General features: G+C 41.5%; 1 long non-coding RNA gene across 1 annotated transcript; it reads right to left on the bottom strand.

Annotated features, from left to right (window-relative positions):
- Positions 1-6,124: 6,124 nt before the first annotated feature.
- LOC143528478 (uncharacterized) lies at positions 6,125-7,363 on the bottom strand. The gene is made up of 3 exons (XR_013134465.1): positions 7,234-7,363; positions 6,474-6,614; positions 6,125-6,255 (listed from the first exon to the last, which is right to left on the bottom strand). It is a non-coding gene; the product is annotated as an uncharacterized LOC143528478 (long non-coding RNA).
- Positions 7,364-12,564: the final 5,201 nt, after the last annotated feature.

The following is a 12,564-nucleotide window of genomic DNA, read 5'->3' as shown; positions in this document are numbered from 1 at the left end:
GACTTCCTGATAATGGTGTGTGTGTTGTGAGACCAGGTGAGATCCTCACTGATGTGGATACCGAGGAACTTGCAGGTTTTCACCCTCTCGACCTCAGTCTCACCGATGTACAGGGGTGAGTGTGGCTCCTGCTTTCTCCTGGGATCAATAACCATTTCTTTGGTCTTGTCAGTATTCAGGGAAAGGTTGTTGTTGTGACACCAGGTCACCAGGTCAGCCACTTCCCTCCTGTAAGCCGTTTATGCTACCTTACAGCACCATTAGAACATGAAGGCGATTACATAAACAGAAAATCCATCCATAGCATTAATGTACAGGTACTAACCTTTATAATCCTTAATGAATAATGTACTTATCTTTAATGGTAACAAAAATAACGTAGCTATTGTAACTGACCGTTCTCCCCATCAAGATCATATGTGATGCTTCCCACCTCATCACAAATGTTGAAGCCATATGGCCAGGATCCGTGTATGATTCCACACTGTACAACAAATCTGAACAGAGTAGGCCTGTGGTAGTTTTGCTAGTTGTTCACATGCAGTGTAATAGTTAAATCATTGCAAACCCTAGTGCGATTATATAGGACACTATGACGGCCTCCTTCATGAAGACAGAGGGTATCCTTGCCTATACCTTATGACTCCCTATTCAAATCCTGCACCTGGACCACAGTCCCGCTACAATCAGGCCCACAGCAAAACCAGGGCAAGAATTGAAATGACCCTAGGAATCCTCAAGGCCAGGTTCCAGTGCCTGAAGGGGCTCAGAGTAACCCCTGATAGGGCGTGCCACATAATAATGGCATATGTGGTATTACACAACATTGCAACCATCCAGGATGAGCGACAGCCTACCATCTCTGACATGCCCACAGATGAGGAACCTTACATGCATGTGGGTGACAACAGAGATGGTGGAGTTGTCAGAGACTCCATCTGCAATCACTGCTTTCCACATTAAATCATGCACCACCACCCACCCCACCATCTACCCTGTAACCTTTTAATATACATTACAGTCAAATTCACTGTTATGTTTCATTATTTCATTTTTCCTGTAAATAAATATATTTTAGAATATATTTTAAGAATAAGATATAGTTATGTACAGCCATACCACTTTGTACAATATTCTTATACTTCATTTTTATCTGATGCCATGTGTGTTTCACACCACTCAGATTAGACCTGGAATTAGTAAGTGTTCAATTAAAAATATATTTAAAAACTCAATACAGTATTATAAATGTGGAGAATATAATAATATAATCACGCCCTTCTGCTAAATATAAAAAATATAATTTTCACTCCCGCATTAACTCTGTTGGCAATTTTTTTTACATGCTGACTGCCTTTCTTTAGCAGATACCGCAGTATTACATTTACGTTTATATAATATCTAAATATTCTGCATACGCAGTCATTAATACTTCAAGCTACAGTGGTGTGAAATACGATGCTCGGCTGATTTTCGCGTTTAAGTCCATGATAAATCCTATTTATCTGCTTTCCATTAAGTCCATGATAAATCCTATTTATCTGCTTTCCATTAAGAATGCCTGTTACGCGTGAACGTGCTTCTGTCTGTGTCAACCTACTCAGAGTTGAGCAACCCTGATTACTTTAACTCCGATCAGCCGTTTTGGAAGCAAAAACTCTGAGTATGTCAGATCGGGGTAAGACAACTCAGAGGCTGTGTTCGAAATAGCCTACATACTACTGGCATACTGATCGAGCCCCAAATCAGTATGTCGTATGCAGTATGTGACCAAAATGAAAATTTCCAGTACGTGAAACATACCCGGATGACCTACTACTTCTGCAAAATATTCCAGTACGCGAACAGAGCTATCTTCGTGGTGTACTGCATCCCATCATGCAACGCTACGTTCACGTGACCCCGTAGTATGCTTTGCTTTTGTCACATACTGGAAACTGTACTGCATACTACTATGAGGACAAGTATGCAGTATCCAGTATATAGTCTATTTCAAACAGAGCCAGAGTTCAGGGTTAAGTTTAGAGTTTGTTAAACCCGCTTTCTGGAATACCCCCCAGGAGTGTATACCCCCCCATAATGTCCTCGGAAGTGAACTGCTGAACAGAAATGTAACGCAAGTGCTGCATATGTGACAGTAGCCTGTACCCCCTCTAATTCGGCTGTGTAGAGTACCATACAGATTGGATAAATATGTTCATTCTCTTGTATATACTTTTTTATTGACATCATTTTTCGTTCGTTGTATTTTGCTTTGTTTTGTTCCTTTTTTTGTTTTGGGTTTTTATCAGATGGAAGACATTTATCAATATAATACAATAATAAAAGACAATGTTGTATTTCACAGTGGTGTAGACTTAAACAGTACACATACGTATTGTTCTGTTCGTTATATTTGAGTATCAGGTACCATGAATCATTCAGCAAAATTATTCGAGTATTTAAATTTACAACAAGTGATTTGAGTATTTAAAATTACTACACAACGTCCATTCATAGTTCTCTTTCAGTGATTTGGAAATGTTTCCAGGAACTGCGATGCTGTTTGCTCTCTAAACAAAGCTCCCGTTAAGTCAACTGCCAAATCAGATTTCTCATGCTTTGACATACGCGCAAAAGCCCACAAACCATCATACACAACAACTTCTGGCCTAATGAAAGTGGCTGGAGCTGCAATGCGGTATTTCTGCCACCAGGGGGCGTTACGGTTGCTGTCTCATTTTATGAGTTAAATTAACAGAGTAGGCTGCCCTAGCCCGGCACCCGGGGAGCAGTTGGGTTAGGTGTATTGCTCAAGGGCACCTCAGTCATGGCCACAGGCCCGGGAATCGATCCCAGGACCCTCTGGTCACAAGCAGTCACAGAGGTCTCTCTGCGTGCATGAGTGCGTCTGTGTGTGTGAGTGTGTGTGCGTGCGTGTGTGCGTGCGTGCGTGCGTGTGTGTGTGTGTGTGTTTTGAGTGTGTGTGTGTGTGTGTGTGTCTGAGAGAGAGAGAGGGAGAGAGAGAGAGAGAGAGGAAGGGATGGGTAATGCTCAAGCGTGTCCATGTGTATGATGTGGCTCTTGGTCTCTGAGGGGTTGGCCACCCCTGCTCTAAAGAATTTCTCCTTCTCCTCACAACTAATGCAAATGTAAGTTGACAGAGATTTTAATGACTAAAAGCCAGCCTTACCCTTCTTCCATACATTTAACCCCATGCACACCCACACCTTAATAACTCCATTCACATGTATTCAGACCTCATTTCCACAAGGCCATTCCCTAATTTTATTAAGAAGGGATGTCACCAACAGGGCCCTGTACCTTTGCTCTATTGTTAAATATATGCAAAGCCAACTGCAGTTTTATTACACACCAAATTACCCCCCAGGGAAGAGCAAATCACTAGTTCAGAAAATGATTGTTGAATGTATATCTAAGTGGGCATTTGTGCCATCTGTGAAATGGTATTGTAATTCTGATGTGGTGTGTTATGCAAAGGTAAGTGGTGAATGAAAGATTTGTGCCTACCTCAATTTTCCTTTTAAATAGTTTATCTGCCCTGATGTAATGAGCATAACATGCACAACTTAATTACACCAGCATACTGTTTCTGCTTTCTTTACTTATAATTTATTTATCACTATTAATTTCTTTTTTGAGGTATTACCAAGGTCTTGCTGATGACCCTGACTTAAGACTAGTCCCAAGTCTATACCCCCGCCCCCTGCCCCCCGCAAGCTGGTTTAGGGAGCTCATGATTCAACTGAAGGTTCAAAGAGGTTCTGGAAAACAACAGCTCACGAGCGGGAGGAAAGGGAGGAGAAGTTCTAAACTTGACTGGGAGGAAAAGTTTGGGAATCTTTGAGGGAATCCTTAACCTGAGAACCATACCTCCTGCAGTCAGTGGCGCCTGGGGCTTCTGGAGGTCATATTCCATTTCCCTGGCTGGAGTCACTGGTAATTCATATATTAAAGAACTTATAGAGGGATCACACTTCTTGGCCGTCCTGGTCTATGTCTATGCAAAGTGTATGAAGGTTAAGAGAAGACATCATCTAAACATTGATCCTTCCATTCAGGAGGAACAATGTGGATTCAATCCTGGCAGTGGAACCATCTCCTAAATAGATGAAAGGGTATTTGAGTTTGCCAGTAATGATTGTTTACTTGCAAAAGCATGATGTCATTGCACAGGTATGACTCATCTCCATGGGCTGCATGTATGAGTCTGTGGGTACAATTACTGTCTTTCAAGTCATGGAAACTCCCCACTACTGTATTTTTGTTCACAGATAAGAAAACCAATGAACAACACAATGCTGATTGGTGTGTATGTAACGTATACACGACGAGCCAGACTTTTGCAGATAATCACGGGTGTTTTATTTACAAAACAGATCTCAAAGTCAAGTTCAGGGCTCTCGACGTCAGTGTCGAAAAGTAGTCTACGGGAGAATAGACACGGGGGTAATTGTGCCAGAGATTTGAAGTGAAGTTTCTTGTAATACTTTTTCATCCACATTTCAGTAATGAGGAGGTGCAAAAGCATGTTGCATCATTTTCTTCAAAGCACTTGAATTCCAAATCATCGACATTAAAAAATGTGATTATTCCTGATACACAGGCTGCTGGCATCCTGATGTCAGCTCGTGTTTGCAAGCCATGAGCAGAAAGAAAATGGTCTAACGTTTGACTCCTGTCACATCTACAGTGTTGAGTGAGACTCAAGGATATAGAACTGCTCTCTGCCTCTCTCTCTCTCTCTCTCTCTCTCTCTCTCTCTCTCTCTCTCTCTCTCTCTCTTTCAACTTGCTCTCTAGTACTGATTGACAAAAAGATATTCATTTATCAGTCGGGTTATCACGGCTCTTATGTTTCGTGCAGAGATGCGGTCATGATTGGCTCATATTTCTATGACAAACCCATCAGGAACAGAGGAGCATCTGCACACTGTCCACCAGGGGGAGCCCTTCCTGCTGCACCACCTTGAGTCTCATCGATCGACGTTGGTTTGATTCTCAGGCATAGTTGCCAGGTTCGCGGTTTTCACGCCAAATTGGGCTTGTAGGAAAATCCAGCCGCGGGTAAAAATTCTGGGGTCGTGGGGTCCGGTTTTTTGGGCTACTTTTGAGTTGGGCTACCGCGGGAGTTGCAAGTCAACACTAAGAATCGATCGCGATATAATACTCAATTTGTCTCCATTTTACACTAGCCACCCCCCCCCCCCCCCCCCCCCCTGACAGCTTACACTCGCCGCCACCCCCCACCCGCCCAGGTAGCAGCGTCATACTGATCAATGCCAGAGCCGTATAGAGAGAGAGTCGCGACAACGGAAGTTCAAAACGCTTGATGGTCACGTGATTCACGGAGGCTTCACAGATAGTTCCAGGAAGTTCAATTTGAGCGCATAAACGCAGAGACAGAACTGCGATTTGAGGATTATTGTGAACATATAACGACCAACTTTAGGCTAATTTTAGAGCACAATGCTGTTTAATGCTTTGATTGTTTTATAATTGTTATATATTACGTTCATTTATATATTTAGAGGGACAGGAAGGGGTGAGAAATTCAGATTAGATAAATTTTCTAACATTAACATATCTTTAAATCATGGTAATTTCTGTAATCCCATGGTATTGGTGACCTAAGTAATCTAAATGACTAATGTACATTTTCTGACAGAAGGAAATTTTTCTTTGACTTCATTGTGCAGAAATATGCTTTAAAAGGGTACATTAAAACACATTACATTTACATCCAGACAGTATATGACATTAAAATACATTGATAAATTATATATATATATCTTGTCTTTTTAATACACACTTATTTACAGCAATTAATTCATTAAATAAATCTCTAATAATCTCAAATATGAATATCATGTCAAGCAGTTTTTCTGTGTCTTTTCCTCCGTGTTGTTTGTGTAGTGTCCACCATGGTTTGCTGTGTTGCATGGGGATGCTCCAATCGAGCAAAAATGTATGGTTTCCCCACTGATACTGAGAGGAGAAAAAAAATGGTTGTCTCAACTAAGCAGGAGCAATCTTACCCTCACTAAAGATTACAACAGTAAATATATATGTGAGGTAATCATCAAACACTGCATTTGCACTTTTCACAATAAACACACTATTGGAAAGCTTAATGCCTGATTTATTAAAATACAGAATAGTGAACAAAAAAAATCAAAGACTCCAGACAGACTCGGGTGCAGGGTGAGGGTGCTATCTAGTTGCAGGCTCCATTGAATCCCCTATGGTTCTTTGGCTTAAAGAGAGAGAGGAGAAAAAGACAGAAGAAAATGATTATTATGAGTATTGATGTGATATGAATTTGAACTTGTTGCACATCCTTGGTTGTTTTTTATACGTGTAATGAGTGTATACGTATCCAGTAAGTGTTCTCTAATACTGTGTATTCACCCACTGTGGGATATGTATATGGGTAGACAAAACTGAGTTGTCATGTGTGAGGAGTAAACTCACATCACTCTGCAGGCACATTTTGAGGCAGACCAGTTCATCAAAACCAAACAGGGCAAGACTAGGCTGAGAGCAGATGCTGTTCCCACCATATTTGTGCATCGCCCCGCACTCAGAAAGAGGAAGCCCCCTGCACTACTGGACCTGTAAAGACAGGGCCCATAGCTGCTGATCACAGCTATAGTGTTAGGGGTGACACAGGTATAATAAGTATGAACTCCTAATAATTATATTATTTCTTTAAGTGATAGACTATTTAAAACTTAATCACACTAAATAGTATACGTCTTTTATATCCAGCAGTTTTAAAAACTGAGGAAATACTTTAATAAAATAAAATAAAAATAAATAAAATGAAATAAAAAGGAAAATAAAATAAATAAAAGGATAAATAAATAAAATAAAAGGAAATAAAACGTTAGCTGGTACTCCAAAATGGATATCTTCATTTTACCTCCTCGACCCAACACACTCTACAATCACACTCAAATGTTATATTTAACCAATACTAGCTACCCCGCAAAAACATCGCAGTCAGGTGAAATGACATTAACAGAGGAATTTACTATTAATAGGCTGTCGGTCGTTAATCTGAAATCTCGCTAACCGTATTCGCGTTGTCTTAGCATAGATTTAGTTCCCTAAATCTGCTTATTAAGAGGTGGATAATTCACTAAAATGCTTTAATTCACATTTTAATGCACATGCTAATTTGATTCTGATGTCCTCATAATACACAATCTGATTTTTTAAGCGTACTAACCTGTAAAAGTGTATCACAGATGGTCCACTGCTCCAGTTTGACTGCGCTGCTCGTATTTGCTGCTAACTTCCGGGAACTATTGACAGGCTCCACGATCCGCCATTGCTGTAAAAAAAACTGGTCCATTGGAGTGAACGGAGTTGACGTGACTCTCTCTCTCTATAGGGCTCTGATCAATGCGTACGTTTCTCTAGATATGAGCGAATGCCAAATGCTGTAAAGGCATATAAATGGTATGTGGGACATTTCTGATTGTGAAAATGAAGTTTGAAGGTATATCGGTGGCAAAACTTGAGAGCGTGAAGGACATGATTTGAGAACATGTAAAACGAAATTTGTGCTTGTATTTTTAATTTGAGAACTTCTAAACTTAAAGATGCACTTGTATTTTTCTACACGCATTCATCACAACTTCAAACTGAAGCGCTTAAAAAAATATTGATTTAGAGAAATTATCCCTGATTATTCTCTGTTAATAATGTTGTTATGACTTTATCTTAGCTAGATTGCTAGCTACACTAATATTGTCCAGACACATTATAATAGAGTTGGCCTGTCTTAAGAAAATGTGAAGGGAAATTAACCAGCTGGTTAACAAAGATCTCAAATTAAAAATACAGTGCAGATTTAGTTTTACAAGTTCTCAAATCATGTCCTTCACGTTTTCAAGTTTTGCAACAGATTTACCTTCATAATGAAGGTCCTTCCACTGTACAAACCAGAGGACTCTAATCACTAATTCTCTACTCACTAATTCTCACACCAATTCTCTAATTATTGTAAACAGTATTGTCAGCCGACTATGATATAGTCAGCAATGTAATACACAATTGTAATACACCCATTCAACCAATAGATGGGGCCACAGAAGTAGCAAGGAGTAGGCTACTTGCTTGTCACGCCTTGGAATGAAAATGAAATTTAATGAGTTTTAATTTAACAATGATTGATTGGTTTTGTAGGGCTTTGATCACCACGAACACAAGTTTTACAAAAGCATAACAAATTGAGATCATTTGAACTGACATTTCTTTGTTTTAAAATTGAAGTCATCTTTGAGCTATAATGCTTTTTGTAAACGTATTCCTGAAAAACGTATCCTGAAAATATCCCAGATAAATTAATAAATGAATATTGCTCGCAGTAGATTCAAACTACAGGTGTGTAAAGCTCATAAACATTATTTTTTTGTTTCTGTGACATCTATTGACCCCTTGATCTTCAAACACTTTCCATGCACACGGAGGACCCTCTAATACTATAACTGGACAGCAGTATAGATTAGGAGAGGCTCTGGGCAGCATGGTGGCTTGGTGGTTAGCACGTTTGCCTCTCAGCACTGGGGTCTTGGGTTCAAGTCCCTATCTGAGTGGAGTTTCCATGTTCTCCCCGTGTCTGCGTGGGTTTCCTCCGGGATCTCCGGTTTCCTCCCACAGTCCAAAAACATGGAGGTTAGGTAAATTGGCAGTCCCAGACAAATTCTCCCTGAGTCTGTGTCTCTCCCTGAGTGTGTGTCTTTGTCTCTCTCTGTTCAATAAAAACAAGTTGTTGTCTGAGTGTGTGTGCATGAATGCTTGTGTGCCCAGTGGTGGATGGTGCTCTGCCACTAGGGTCTGTCCTCTCTCCCCTTCCTGCACCCCATTCGGTCCCCCAGGGGGCTATGGATCCCGGTAGAGAGTACGCTGTGCGCAATTGGCTGCCGCTTCTCGCCGGTGTGTGATTGGTTGTCTGTAACGTAGCTGTGTTAACAATTGTAAAGCGCCTTGGGTATCTAGATAAGGCGCTATATAAATTGAAACATTCATTCATTCATTCATTCTTCGTCTTGACTGGATCAGAGTTTGGGATGTATGATGAGTTGACTGGATTAGGCTCTGTATCAGACTCTGGAATGTCTGATGAGTTGACTGGATCAGACACTGGGATGTCTAATGAATTATTTGGATCAGACACTGGGATGTCTAATGAATTATTTGGATCAGACACTGGGGTGTCTGGTGAGCTGACTAGATCAGAAACTGGGATGTCTGATAAGTTGCCAGTAAACATTACAAGAGCCCTAAGAGTACTACCTCTTCCGTGCTACATACTTGTTCATAGTACTATAGTAAATGTATTATTGATTATAATGTACACTCAATAATATAGACATATATAGATGTCTACTTTGTACATACCTCTTCCTGCATTCCTTACATACTTCACAATGTAAATACTGTACACACGTCATAATGTAGATTCTGTACATACTTCATAATGTAGATTCTGTACATACTTCATATGTAGGTTCTTTACATACTTCATAATGTAGATTCTCTACATACTTCATAATGTAGGTTCTGTATATACTTCATAATGTAGATTCTCTACATACTTCATAATGTAGGTTCTGTACATACTTCATAATGTAGATTCTCTACATACTTCATAATGTAGGTTCTGTACATACTTCATAATGTAGATTCTCTACATACTTTATAATGTAGATTCTCTACATACTTTATAATGTAGATTATCTCCATACTTCATAATGTAGATACTGAACATCCTGCACTTGCTACTTATTGCACGTGTGGTTAGATGCTAAACTGCATTTCGTTGCCTTGTGCCTGTACATGTGTAATGACAATAAAGTTGCATCTAATCTACTCTAATCTAAAAAAATAAGGCTAAAATATTTATTTGCTGTCATACCCATTAATTTGTCATAATTATTGCCATTGTTTAGTTCAACAATTTGCTAAGTCTGCATTATATAAATTGTTTGACAGTTTGAGCTGAAGTTGCTATTTCTTTGTGGATGTGTTATAGATACCTTGGAAGGAATCCAAAACAAATCAACACAGTACCAAATGTGTGAAGTTGATGAAAACATGAAAACCCACCTTTAAGCATGTAGGGTGAAAAACACAACACCCAAGAATGAAAACACCCCAGAAATCTCTAAGCCACAAGAGCTGGTGTGTGCCACTGTTGTAGCAGTAGGAAAATATCACAGGCCAAATGATGACAAAAGACAGAGACCATGTAGACCTAACAGAAATCTCTACACACAGGCATACACACACACACACACACACACACACACACACACACACACACACACACACACACACACACACACACACACACACTCTCTCAGTTTTTTTGCACTCTTTTTTTCACCTGAACCCATCCTGACTTATACCTTTTCCAATCCCCCAAAAGCCAAAGACAACCTCACGATGTGGCCTGGGACAGCCGCCAAGAACCTGGCCTTCTTCAGCTGACCTGGGCTCTCCAGCGGTGGAGGGAGAGCGCGTGGGCCCCTCTCTGCCTACCGACCTGGCCTCCGAGGCCCACTCCATTCGTGCGATCTGCCCACAGGCATGCTGGGAAACGGCGGCTTGGGGTCGAAGGCTGCCGTGAGCTCGGTGGCGGTGCCGCATACCTCAGTCGGGGAGCACCGGGGTTGTGCGGGGCGCGCTTGCTGCAGAGAGCCGCTGCTTCTCATGTGCGTCCAGTCGCTTCAGACAGCACGCAGTAATCCGTGGCGTGATGACAAGGCCTGTTGTGATAGATGTGAGACACACCCCCCCTCCCCCAATCCCCTCACCCCCCGTCTGCCAAGGCTGAAACAGGGACCATGGGCAGGACAGTCCTTCTGGGGCTTGGGAATTTCATTCTTTTTTGTGTGTGTCATTCAACAACTCGTTTTTAAGTGCTCATCGGAATTTTCCTGCACAGGAGTTAAACTGTGCTTCTCATAGACTGCAAAAATGCCCACTACATGTAGCGGACATATTAAACCCTGACTAAATGTACACTGGCCACAATTAAATGCAGAAAATGAAGCAAGGACATCGAAGGCAAAGGAATATTTGATTACTTACAGAACTGGACTGGTTTCAAAGAGAAACCGATAAGTGCCTTAAAAACCGGAGGACAATTTGGACAATGCTCGTCCATGTGAGTCAAACATGATTTATATTCAAAGGGACCAAACAGGTTGGCTGGTTATTAGTTGCAAATGTTGATCTTGTTGATAGAGAAGAGAAGGGAGGAGAAGAGGAGAGAGGAGAAGAGAACGAGGTTCACCCCCACAGGCAAAGCTATTCAACAGAGTAACTTTGTCTGTTTTTGTAACAAAACAACTAATCCTAAATTCATAGAACTTTGAATGGGCCTGAACAAATAGGAGGATTAGTGGGTCTCTCAGAGCGAGAGCCTCACTAATGATCTCCGGTGGTCCTCACGTTTCTCAGGGCCTCTGGGTCTCTCAGGGTGTCTGCCACTTTCCTGTGCTGGAGCTCACTAAGACAAGCCACTTCTATAAATGCTTCAGAACAAACTCACCTTTATGTCCCCCTATTCACAAATCAGCATGCACGTCCAGCCTTTTGTCCTAAGAAATGAAACAAGGTAACCCCCCCCCCCCCCCAAAAAAAAGAAAGAAAATTGACATTGGAACAGTCGTTCAGGCAAATTGATGTTGGAACAGTCGTTCAGGGAGCCTGTCTTGGTTCCAGTAAAGTGGATGGAGGCCAATGTGAAGTTTGCATAGGAGGTAGTTACCTAACCTAATGCCCAGAATGACATTTAGCTGCATCCAAGCATACTGTAAGCCTGTCAAATTTTTGGCTTTGGTGTCCAAGCGGTCACAACTTAGCAAGGTCAATAAATGAGCTGTTTCTCAGAGGTAATGCCTTCATCTGCACCGGCCAAGGGCCTAGGACATCAGTAAAGGTCAATAGCACATGTATGATAACCCCATCTGCTAATGACATCACCAACACCTCTCCATGCAGTACTCAAGAGAGTGAATATCTCAACGATCCGTTTAACCAACGAAGACATCACCCAGGTGAACCAAAACACTGCTCTACGCAGCACCTGAGAAGGCCTCCAGACACGCAGTCCTAAAGCTGGTGGAGGACATGTTCGCAAGGGCACTGCGTGTCTCTCTCTGCACTCCTTTTGTGGAAGCATTTTACCTTGATTTTCCACAGAGAGGTTTTCGGAGAGGGGTTGGGGGTTGGGGGGGGGGGGGGGGGGGGTCTGATGTGGATCAAAGGTCCATGGCTTTGATCTTTAGCTCCAGAGCTGCCAAGAGATCACTCTGGTCTCTCTGGCGAAGGAACTGACAGGACAGTAGAGCAACAATGATAATTACAGGCTCCTCATTTTGTTTCTGTGCTTTTGGAGCAGAAGACTGGCATAAACACATGGCCTTACCTTAAAGCCAAGGAGAAGGAGGGAAAGAGAGAGGACTGAATTCCTGCACTGTTGTGGGGGGTAAGAAGACAGGAGGAATAAGCCTTTGACTATCAGATTGACAATCAGATAGAGAGT

The sequence above is a fragment of the Brachyhypopomus gauderio genome, chromosome 12 (assembly GCF_052324685.1).
Source record: "Brachyhypopomus gauderio isolate BG-103 chromosome 12, BGAUD_0.2, whole genome shotgun sequence".
In the NCBI taxonomy this organism is placed as follows: domain Eukaryota; kingdom Metazoa; phylum Chordata; class Actinopteri; order Gymnotiformes; family Hypopomidae; genus Brachyhypopomus; species Brachyhypopomus gauderio.
The sequence above is the reverse complement of the archived record's forward strand: the minus strand, read 5'-3'. Positions and strand labels throughout refer to the sequence as shown.